We start from the raw sequence: 12228 nt of genomic DNA, 5'->3' as shown, positions 1-12228 counted from the left end.
TATGTTTTTAGGCATAGATTTGAAATAAAACGTTTACTTGTTTCCTTCCATTGTGTAGGCTGATTTATTTGAGCCTCTGACAGTTTCACTTCTGAAATATTAATTTGTATCTCTAATAAATTGTGACAAACACACAATATCAACTGATTGACAGACAAAATCCATTGTTATATTTTTTAATGGCAGATCTACAGGCCAATGGGGAGCTGTGTAATAGCCAGATGCATCGAGAGCAGGCTATCCATGGTGCAGGCATGTGTTATCCCCCAGAGGATGAGGATGGTTTGGGGAGATTTGGTAAGCAGAGATCATAGAATTGAAGCTGTCTGTGTATAAATGCCACACCTGGAAATCCCGTGAGATTAAATTAAAGTGTATACAACCCATCTCTGAGATGTCACTGTCACTCACCACATAGCCTACTGTGCTTCTCAGACAACATGGAGTGGCCAATGCATAGGACTCTGCATGCACTAGCAAGACATATGCACTCATTGCAATGATATATCCATCATAGCCTCATATGTTCTGTATGTTATCCTTTATTAAAAATGATTGGGAGTTCCATAGGGCAGCGCACAATTGGCTCAGCGTCATCCGGGTTAGGGTTTGGCCAAGGTAGGTTGTCATTGTAAATAAGAATTTGTTCTTAACTGACTTGCCTAGTTAAATAAAGGTTAAATACACATTTTTAAAATTAGGTCTTTATTAAGATATATTTAAATATTCTTTATTAGTCCTATAATTTATGTATATGTTTTAAAATATAGTATACCCAGCATCTAGGTAACAATTTTCTGGCAGCCTCCATTTTATTTGGCCCCGTGTTTTCTAAGCAAAAATACAATCTCTATTTTAATTTTGTACATAGACTGTAAAATCACCAGGAAATCAGCTCAAAGTGATTTTAATTTAGGAAGTATTTCCCCAAGTATTCCCACGTATAAATAGAAAGGCATTTGTGATCGTATCCCACCAAAGGTAATCACGTTTTGAAATACTGTTTTATCTGTTTTGGATTCTTGCGGTCAATTTCCAGTGTATAAATGATTTACAACTATGTCCAGGCACCCCGACCATACGCTCAAGGAAAAATGGATGATCCCTGTTTTATAACCATGTTGTAGTGCAAGGGCGAGGTGGATCCTGAAATGATAACAGAAATGTCGATCAGTCTACCCTGAATCTAAATTCAGGACCATCTGTAATTTTAAGTTACAGGTAATTAACGCATACCACGGTCATGTTTAGGGCAAAACGGCTCAAAGAGGGAGGTCTCTTAGCAACATGGCACTGGTGTAATTAGTGTCCCTGGTGTGCAGTTTTATAATTCGACCACTTTTCTGAAGGTTACATTTGAATAATTGTCCTGCATTTTTAGCACCATTGTTTAATGTGGTTATTAATACAATGAAGGCAGTTGGTTGATTACAATAAAATGGTAGGCATTAGACTTCACTGGATTATTATTATTAGGCTATTATGACACAATCACAGTCATCACCAGCTCTTTTTGGCACTTATAACTCTTATTATCTTGATCCGTAGGCTATGCATCATGATGATGCGTGAATGTATTTCTCTCCCAATCTCGAGTCGCCTCCGCCTCGCCCCTTTGACCACGTTTGAATCTCAACAATGGGAGGTTAGAAGCGAAATAGAATCAGAGAGAGAGAGAGAGAGAGAGAGAGGGGCATAGAGAAAGAGAGACAGAGTGAGCGAGAAAGAAATGCAAGAGATAACGAAGGAAAAGGGTGTAAGCGTGTGGCTTCTGCCTTTCGGGTCTTTCTTCTTTTTTTCTGAAAGGGAGAGGCATTGGGATGGAGTATCCAGAGAGCGGGAGAGAGAGAGAGTTGGAGGGGGCGTTTCTCCTGGCTAGGATTATCAGATATTTCCAATACATTGTCAACATCGTGTCGTCTACTTGAGTGGGGGAAACTGACAGGACTAAAAACAATTGGTGAGTATATGACATCTGAATGTAATATTTGGTCATGCTTTATATGTTCTCCTCTTGCCGACAAAATAACCAAATGGCTTACAATTACGAAATCACGAGGATTTAGATTGGTTGAAATGATCATATTCTTAACCAAACATTTGTGATCAATTGATCTTCATTGATACAGTAAGGAACGGTACTCTTAACTGGTTGCTATGTAGGCTACACGTGTAGGTAAATACTTGTTTGGCCATGGTAAAAGATAGCCCTCCATCATCAAGTGGAAAAAGCGCTGAGTGTTTGAAACGCATCACAAAGCCAACAGTGCTATGACTTCTCAAGCTATGTTATTCCATTTTACTTATCTGACATGTAATTGTTTGATCTCAAATTCCCTTATAACAGGACCTGACTGCTTTTGTAAAGGCTAGTCTATGCATTCAGAGATAGACCTACGTGACTTGGTAGACTACCTTGTACTAAATTCGTATTCCTCAATAGACAGCTCAAGCTGTCACGAGCGACTTTATGAATGCAAGTTGAGAGTGAGGCCCAGTGTATTACCAATGATTTACTTTTACCATGTCTGTTTGTTTTTACAGTAGATTCAAGTTATTGTTTGTGAATAGAAGTTGATATAGATACAACACTCAATAACCTAAACCTTTGGAAAAGTTAAAGGCTTGTCATTTGGTTTAAAATAATGCCACAAATGAAACAGGACTATCCATATTGAATATGTGTAGCAGGTGGCAATCCAATGCACAATGCAACACACAGATGAATGATATTCATTCACCTAAAACTTAACACTATATTTAGTCTTAAAGCTAGAATCCTTAATTGCTACATCATTTGTTTTTTTATTTTAAATGAATGATATATACCCATTGCACAGGAGGCTGCTAATAATGGCCAGAACAGAGCAAATGGAATGGCATCAGACACATGGAAAACACTCATTCTGCTTCAGCCATTACCAAAAGTCTGTGCTCCCCAATTAAGGTGCCACCAGCCTCGTGTGACCCATTAATTATCTAAGAATGTAACTCATAAATGCCTCATGAGCTTCAACTGTAGTAGGGCCTACCCCATCAGAAACCAAAATATAAGCTTGTTTTACTCCATGTAAACAAACACCGTATAGCAACAAAAACACAAAACATGGTTAAAACTATCATTTTGATATCATGGATGGTCAGCCCTTGCATCCATAGCTCTGACTATGAATTTGAGAGTGGTAACATTTCCCAAAGCACATCCCTCAACTTTTTACCAAAACTGAGGTGGGGTGACTGCTTTGTTACTGCTTTGTTATTGTTTCAATTATGTATTCAAGCTTTTAAATAAATAAATATAATTTTTGTCGCTACATGGTTAACATAATTTCTTTAAAAAGAAAGGGATTGATGTGTCAGTTGTGTTCTTCCACAATCTTATTTAGAGTTGAATGATAATCTTTATAAACACTGTAACTATTTGCATTTGTCCTGCATACATTTTTTGGGTTGTGAATTGTCTATATCGCTTGATCACTATTCGTAAGTATCTCAGTCTCTATCTTGTATATTTAAATTCACTTTGAGGCAGGCAAGGTATTTTGTTTCTGTCAATCAATTTTAGCCCATTTAGCCCATAAAACTTCCAAGGTTTATCCTAGTGAGACACATAATTCAATAATGTGTGAATTATTACTCGAATGTCAGTCATATGAGCTTGGGACACATACTGCCTATAGACTGAATTGGATTGAATTAGTAGCATTTGCAGGGAACATTGTGAGTGTGCGTGTGAGCGTGCAAGTGTGTGTGTTTGCGCATGTGTGTGTATGCATATGCGTGTGGAGTGTGTGAGTGTGTGTGTCAGTCTCAGTGTGCAGTCAGTTTGCCCATAGGCACACCGGCCAGCATGAACTCCCTGAACTCAATCTTTGTCCATTAAATTCATATTGATCAAGGAGCAGAGAGAGACATAGAGTTCCGTCACATCTGTTTTTGGACTGGGCTTGAAACTGTGAGTGTACCTCTTCTAAGGAAGGAGATGAGAATAGAGAGGAATAAAAGAAACCAAGGGAAAATAGAAAATGAGAGGGAAATTGACGTGTGTGTGAGTGTGTCTGTTTCTCTAAAAGCCAAACAAGCGGGACATCCATTTAGTAAACCAGCACAGATCTCTCCACTGGGAGCTGTCCTTGGTTCTGATCTGTGCTCCATCCCTCCTCCATCCCTTCCACCTTCCCCAACCTCCCCCAACATCTCCCATCCCCCCTCTCCCACCCTGCTAATTGACAATCTCAGCCTCTCCATTTGGCAAGCAGTGTGTGTGTGGTGGAGAGAGGGGGGGCTAGGGATATCCTCAGAGGGCCCTGAACATACCATGTTGGGAAAAGGCAAGAGAGGGGAGGATCAAATCAAAATCATATCAAATTGTATTGGTTGCATACACAGATTTGCAGATGTTATTGCAGGTGCAGCAAAATGCTTGTGTTTCTAGCTCCAACAATGCAGTAACACCTAGCAATAAATAAATAAAAACAATCATCCAGAAAAAATGATTAAGAAATATCAGAACGAGCAATGTCAGAGACAGGAATATATACACTGTTCAAAAAAATAAAGGGAACACTTAAACAACACAATGTAAATCCAAGTCAATCACACTTCTGTGAAATCAAACTGTCCACTTAGGAAGCAACACTGATTGACAGGAGACAGGCCAGTACATCAGGAGACGTGGAGGAGGCCGTAGGAGGGCAACAACCCAGCAGCAGGACCGCTACCTCTGCCTTTGTGCAAGGAGGAGCAGGAGGAGCACTGCCAGGGCCCTGCAAAATGACCTCCAGCAGGCCAAAAATGTGCATGTGTCTGCTCAAACGGTCAGAAACAGACTCCATGAGGGTGGTATGAGGGCCCGAAGTCCACAGGTGGGGGTTGTGCTTACAGGACAACACCATGCAGGACGTTTGGCATTTGCCAGAGAACACCAAGATTGGCAAATTCGCCACTGGCGCCCTGTGCTCTTCACAGATGAAAGCAGGTTCACACTGAGCACATGTAACAGACATGACAGAGTCTGGAGACACCGTGGAGAACGTTCTGCTGCCTGCAACATCCTCCAGCATGACCGGTTTGGCGGTGGGTCAGTCATGGTGTGGGGTGGCATTTCTTTGGGGGCCGCACAGCCCTCCATGTGCTCGCCAGAGGTAGCCTGACTGCCATTAGGTACCGAGATGAGATCCTCAGACCCCTTGTGAGACCATATGCTGGTGCGGTTGGCCCTGGGTTCCTCCTAATGCAAGACAATGCTAGACCTCATGTGGCTGGAGTGTGTCAGCAGTTCCTGCAAGAGGAAGGCATTGATGCTATGGACTGGCCCGCCCGTTCCCCAGACCTGAATCCAGTTGAGCACATCTGGGACATCATGTCTCGCTCCATCCACCAACACCACGTTGCACCACAGACTGTCCAGGAGTTGGCGGATGCTTTAGTCCAGGTCTGGGAGGAGATCCCTCAGGAGACCATCCGCCACCTCATCAGGAGCATGCCCATGCTGTAGGGAGGTCATACAGGCACGTGGAGGCCACACACACTACTGAGCCTCAATTTGACTTGTTTTAAGGACATTACATCAAAGTTGGATCAGCCTGTAGTGTGGTTTTCCACTTTAATTTTGAGTGTGACTTGTTGTCAGCACATTCAACTATGTAAAGAAAAAGTATTTAATAAGAATATTTCATTCACTCAGATCTAGGATGTTATTTTAGTGTTCCCTTTATTTTTTTGAGCAGTGTACCTTTTGTGTATGTATGTATGTATGTATGTATGTATGTATGTATGTATGTATGTATGTATGTATGTATGTATGTATGTATGTATGTATGTATGTATGTGTGTATGTATGTGTGTGTGTGTGTGTGTGTGTGTGTGTGTGTGTGTGTGTGTGTGTGTGTGTGTGTGTGTGTGTGTGTGTGTGTGTGTGTGTATATATAACTGAACAAAAATGTAACGCAACATTAAACAATTTTAAAGGTTTTACTGAGTTAGAGTTAATATATGGAAATCAGTCAATTGAAATACATTCATTAGGCCCTAATCTATGGATTTCATATGATTGGGCAGGGGTGCAGCCATGGGTGGGCCTGAGAGGGCATAGTCTCACCCACTTGAGTTAGGCCCACCCACAGGAGAGTCAGGCCCAGCCAATCAGAATGGGGTTTTCCCCACAGAAGGGCTTTATGACAGACAGAAATACTCCTCAGTTCCATCAGCTGTCCGGGTGGCAGGTCTCAGATGATCCCACAGGGGACGAAGCCGGATGTGGAGGTCCTGGGCTGGCGTGGTTATACGTGGCCTGCGGTTTTGAGGCCGGTTGGACGTACTTCCGAATTCTCAAAAAGGATGTTGGAAGCGGTTCAGGGTAGAGAAATTAACATTACATTCTCTGGCAACAGCTCTGTTGGACATTCCTGCAGTAAACATTATTAAAGTCAGATATACAGATATTACTAGCATCGAATAGTCCCCACGATATGCAACTTTTCAGGGAAGTCAGGAACCAATACACACAGTCAGTTAGGAAAGCAAAGGCTAGCTATTTCAATCAGAAATTTGCATCCTGAAAGTTCTGGGACACTGTAAAGTCCATGGAGAATAAGAGCACCTCCTCCCAGCTGTCCACTGCACTGAGGCTAGGAAACACTGTCACCACCGATAACTCCACGTTAATCGAGAATTTCAATAAGCATTTCTCTACGGCTGGCCATGGTTTCCTCCTGGCTACCCCAACCCCGGCCCGCAGCTACTTGCCCAAGCCTCACCAGCTTCTCCTTCACCCAAATCTAGATAGCAGATGTTCTGAAAGAGCTGTAAAATCTGGACCCGTACAAATCATCTGGGCTAGACAATCTGGACCCTCACTTTCAAAAATTATCCGCCGCCATTGTTGCTACCCCATTACTAGTCTGTTCAACCTCTCTTTCATATCACCTCTCTTTCAGATTCCTAAAGATTGAAATCTGTTGTGGTCATCCCCTCTTCAAAGGGGTGACACTCTAGACCCAAACTGTTACAGACCTATATCCATCCTGCCCTGCCTTTCTAAAGTCTTTGAAAGCCAAAGACCGTACCTTCTCCGCTGTGCAATCCGGTTTCCGTGCTCGTCACGGGTGCACCTCAGCCACTCTCAAGGTACTAAACGATATCATAACCGCCATCGATAAAAGACAGTACTGTGCAGCCGTCTTCATCGACCTGGCCTAGGCTTTCGACTCTGTCAATCACCGTATTCTTATCGGCACACTCAACAGCCTTGGATTCTCAAATGACTGCCTCGCTTGGTTCACCAACTACTTCTCAGATAGAGTTCAGTGTGTCAAATCAGAGGCCCTGTTGTCCGGACCTCTTGCAGTCTCTATGGGGGTACCACAGGGTTCAATTCTCGGGCCGACTCTTTTCTCTGTATATATCAATGATGTTGCTCTTGCTGCGGGTGATTCCTTGATCCACCTCTATGCAGACGACACCATTCTGTATACATCTGGCCCTTCTTTGGACACTGTGTTAACAAACCTCCAAACAAGCTTCAATGCCATACAACACTCATTCCGTGGCCTCCAACTGCTCTTAAATGCTAGTAAAAGTAAATGCATGCTCTTCAACAGATCGTTGCCCCCGCCCGCCCGACTAGCATCATTACTCTGGACGGTTCTGACCTAGAATACGTGGACAACTACAAATTCCTAGCTGTCTGGCTAGACTGTAAAATCTCCTTCCAGAATCATATTAAGCATCTCCAATCCAAAATTAAATCTAGAATTAGCTTCCTATTTCGCAACAAAGCTTCCTTCACTCACGCTGCCAAACATATCCTTGTAAAACTGACTATCCTGCCAATCCTCGACTTCGGAGATGTCATTTACAAAATAGCCTCCAACACTCTACTCCGTAAACCGGATGCAGTCTATCACAGTGCCATCCGTTTTGTCACCAAAGCCCATATACCACCCACCACTGCGACCTCTATGAACTCGTCGGCTGGCTGCTACATATTCGTCGCCAGACCCGTTTGGCTCATGCTCATCTATAAGTATTTGCCAGGTAAAGCTCCACCTTATCTCAGCTCACTGGTCACCATAACAACACCCACCCGTAGCACGCTCTCCAGCAGGTATATCTCACTGGTCATCCCCAAAGCCAACATCTACTTTGGCCGCCTTTCCTTCCAGTTCTCTGCTGCCAATGACTGGAACGAATTGCAAAAATCGCTGAAGTTGGAGACTTATATCTCCCTCACTAACTTTAAGCATCAGCTATCTGAGCAGCTTACCGAACGCTGCAGCTGAACATAGCCCATCTGTAAATAGCCCATCCAACTACCTACCTCATCCCCATATTGTTTAGATTTTATTTTTACTCTTTTGCACTCCAGTATTTCTACTTCCACATCATCATCTGCACATCTATCACTCCAGTGTTCATTTGCTAAATTGTAATTACTTCGCTACTATGGACTATTTATTGCCTTACCTCCATTTGCACACACTGTACAATTGTATATAGATTTTTCTATTGTGTTATTGACTGTACTTTTGTTTATCCCATGTGTAACTCTGTGTTGTTGTTTTTTTGTCACACTGCTTTGCTTTATCTTGGCCAGGTCGCAGTTGTAAATGAGAACTTGTTCTCAACTGGCCTACCTGGTTAAATAAAGGTGAAATAAAAAAAGTGACCAGTGTTCAACGATTGGGTAAAACAGTACGTAAACATGATTAAAGTGACCAGTGTTCAATGACTATGAACATAGGGCAGAAGTCTCTAAGGTGCAAGTTAGAACAGTGAATAAGGTCAGTGGTGACTATTTAACAGTCTGATGGCCTGTTTTTCTGTCTCTTGGTCACAGCTTAATTTAGTATTTTTCTTTGGTACTTTTTACCCTTTTTTCTCCCCAATTTGAGTGCTACAGGGTGATAGTCATTTAGTTCAGTTTCTTCACTTTCAAGGGTACAGAAACAAGGGTGGACATCTTGAAGAAATTGGGAACAACAGAATGGGATATGGAGAGATTTAATGTCCATAAACACTTCAGCCAGCTGGTCTGCACATGCTCTGAGAATGCGGCTTGGGATGTTGTCTGGGCTGGAAGCCTTGCGATAGTTAACATGCTTAAATTGCTTACGTTGTCAACTGAGAACGAGAGCACACAGTCCTCAAAAGCGCCAGGGGCCCGTGTCGGCGACTCCATTTTGTTTGCCTTGAAGCGGGCAAAGAAGGTGTCTGCGATGTGGCTGGGTTTCCCTTTATAATCTGTGATTGTCTGGAGTCCCAGCCACGAGCCATTGAATTGCGACTCCACATTGTCCCTGTACTGTCATTTTGCCTCTTTGATTGCCTTACGGAGGTCATAGCTGGTCTGTGTTCTCAGTCACCTTGCCATGGTTAAATGCAGTGGTTTGCGCTTTAAGTTTTGTGGAAAATGCTGCCATCTATCCACGTTTTTTGGTCTAGATCAGTTCTAATTGTCAGTGGGAATATCATCCTCTATGCACTTCCTGAAGAACCCCGTCAGCGAGTCAGTGTACACGTCGATACTATTCTCAGAGGCGACATTTCCCAGTCCACGTGATAAAACAGCATAGAATCAGATTGGTCTGACCAACGTTGAACAGTCCTTACCACAGGAGCTTCCTGTTTAAGTTTCTGCCTATAGGTGGGGCGGAGCAGAATGGAGGCGTGATCTGATTTGCCAAAGCGAGGGCGGGGGAAGGTTCTTGCCGCCTCCTGAATGGGATAGTAACAATGATCCAGGGTCTGTGTTGCGCGTGTAGCACAGGATTTCCTTTATTAAAGTCCCCAGCTAATCTACATGCGCTCTCAGGATATATGGTTTGCACATTCCAGTGTAGTTAGTTGAGAGCCGTCTCTGTGTTGGCTTGGGGGGTATACACGGCAGTGACGATGACCAAAACATTTCGGGAGGTAATGCGGTCCTCATTTGATGGTTAGGTATTCCAGATTGGGAGAACGAATCCCTGATGTCTTTCTGGAAGGAGATCCTCGCCCTGAGCTTACCTACCTTTTAGTGTCCAGTGTATTGTCCAACAAGTAATATACTCGGAAGCAGTGGATGGTATGCATGCCGTCTGAGTCCGAGTAGAGCCCCACTCCTGACTAGGGCCCCATTCTTCTTTGGCCTCAACATTTTGGTGCAGCCCCCAGGATGAATTGCGCCTGTCTCGGGAAGTTCAAACAAAGGATCCACGTTTCTGCTCAATTTTCTGGTGGGTGACTGCCGATCTAATATCCAAAAGTTATTTCCGGCTGTAGGTAATAATAAAATAAACGTTCTGAGCAAATAATGTAAGAAAAAATATTGCGAAGTTGGCTAGGAGCTAGAAACAGGGCTACTGTATCTGTCGACACCATCTTGTCATGTGAAAATAAAACATCTGTGTGGTATTTGGGCTCCCCTTAGTATTGTAAAACATACATTGACGTCTGTTTGATAATTGGCTTCCCTGGCTCCTCGGCTTTGGTCATGATAAATGCAGGCTTGGTAGAAAGGAAAACAAAGGTGTGTTATTGTGCGTTTAAACTGATAGGGAAGGGCGCTAGGTTGACAAATAATTTTTTTGTTGGTAAAGGCTCCACAGGTTTCATATTTGGATACATACAGCACTATACTATTCATTGGTCGCATTGGTCAACAGTTATTATACTTCTTTACAAAGAAAGATCACTGTTGGTAGTCATATAAGAGACTACCCACTGGGAACACACTGGTTGAATCAATGTTGTTTCCACATAATGTCAATGTAATTATGTTGAACCAACGTGGGATAGATGTTAAATTGACGTCTGTACCCAGTGGGTATTGAATACTATCATACTGCCAAGCTAGCTTGTTACAGCCTTTCCACCATAGCCTCTGAGCATTCTGTATGTTGTGTGGTGATTTGAGACAGAGACCCAGAAGCCATATTAGCAGCTTCCGCAATTTGTTAGGCGCTTTAGAGGGGAGCGGCCGTTAAATTGCATAGATAAATATGGTGAATAATTGATGTGATGCGTAGTGGGGAGCTGGTTTGGAGTGGCACTGATGCTCCTGGAATCCCACAGACTGTCAGTGGTAGATAGGTGTATAGCTGTATCTCCTCTTCTACTTTAGGTGTCCATACCCAGGATGTAGTCCTGTTAGACAACCCTGTCATGTTCACAGTGTAGACATTATATTGTGTATATACCTCTATACAGTATAGGCATCAATAGAAATCATATAAACAGTTGCCTAGACTATATGTCATAAAGGCCCATATGTATACCTCATACAGTATGTTCCATGATCATGTACATGTTATAGATGACATCTTTGGTTTGGGGCTACAGTACTAGCTACATCCCATTGGGGTTTGGGATATGGGAGACTGCCCCTCTCCATCCTTCCCTGTAATTCACTCTCCTGTGTGAGAGCCTAAGGCAGTTTTAAAGAGGGAGTGGAGCTAAAAAGACAGCTTTGAATTTCAGGCCTTGGAACCACAAGGATGCTATCAGACTCCTACCAAAATCCTCCCATTTAAACCCTTTCAGGGCTTTCTGTCTTCCTTCTTTCACTCCTCCTCCAAACGTGTGGTATGTCACATGCAGGGGTGTTTAGAATAATAGAGCTGGATTCATTCCTTTCGTGTGCTCGCCTTTTAGCAGAGACATGCAGAGCAGTGTTTTCTGGGTTTGATTCCCACCCCTTGAGGCAGCAAGGGCATGAGGATGTGAAGTCTCCTTATCTCCACTGACAGACAATAACGCCAGTCCAAAGCCATAACGCTCATAACGCCAGTCCAAAGCCAGGCGATAGCAGGCCCTTTAAGTTTACAGTCTGCCTGTCCCAATAAACATATCTCTCACTCAGTCCCTGCTCCCTCCTTTACGCTCTCTCTCTTTTTCTCTCTCTCCATTTCTCATGTGTTCAGCATGGGGGCCTGGTCTCCCGGTGCTGCAGGGGCAGCACACTCCTTCAGATGTGTGTGTGACTGTGGCTCTCACTGATAGACACAGGGACAGGGATGGCAAGCCTCACAGCTTACACTCAGTCAGGGGCCGGGAATTCAAAAACGGCCAACTTTATTGTACCTTGGTGTGGTGTGACAAGGTGACCGCACACGTGAGCTTGCAGTTACATCACGTTCAGCTGGCCTTTCAGTCACCCCACACTGTGGGATATGGACTAGATGTCAGATATGGACTAGATATGGGAGAATTACTGTATTTTAATACTATTACAGGCATAGATACAGG

Source organism: Oncorhynchus tshawytscha, linkage group LG09 (genome assembly GCF_018296145.1).
Source record: "Oncorhynchus tshawytscha isolate Ot180627B linkage group LG09, Otsh_v2.0, whole genome shotgun sequence".
In the NCBI taxonomy this organism is placed as follows: Eukaryota; Metazoa; Chordata; class Actinopteri; order Salmoniformes; family Salmonidae; genus Oncorhynchus; species Oncorhynchus tshawytscha.
This window is presented reverse-complemented; position numbering follows the sequence as displayed.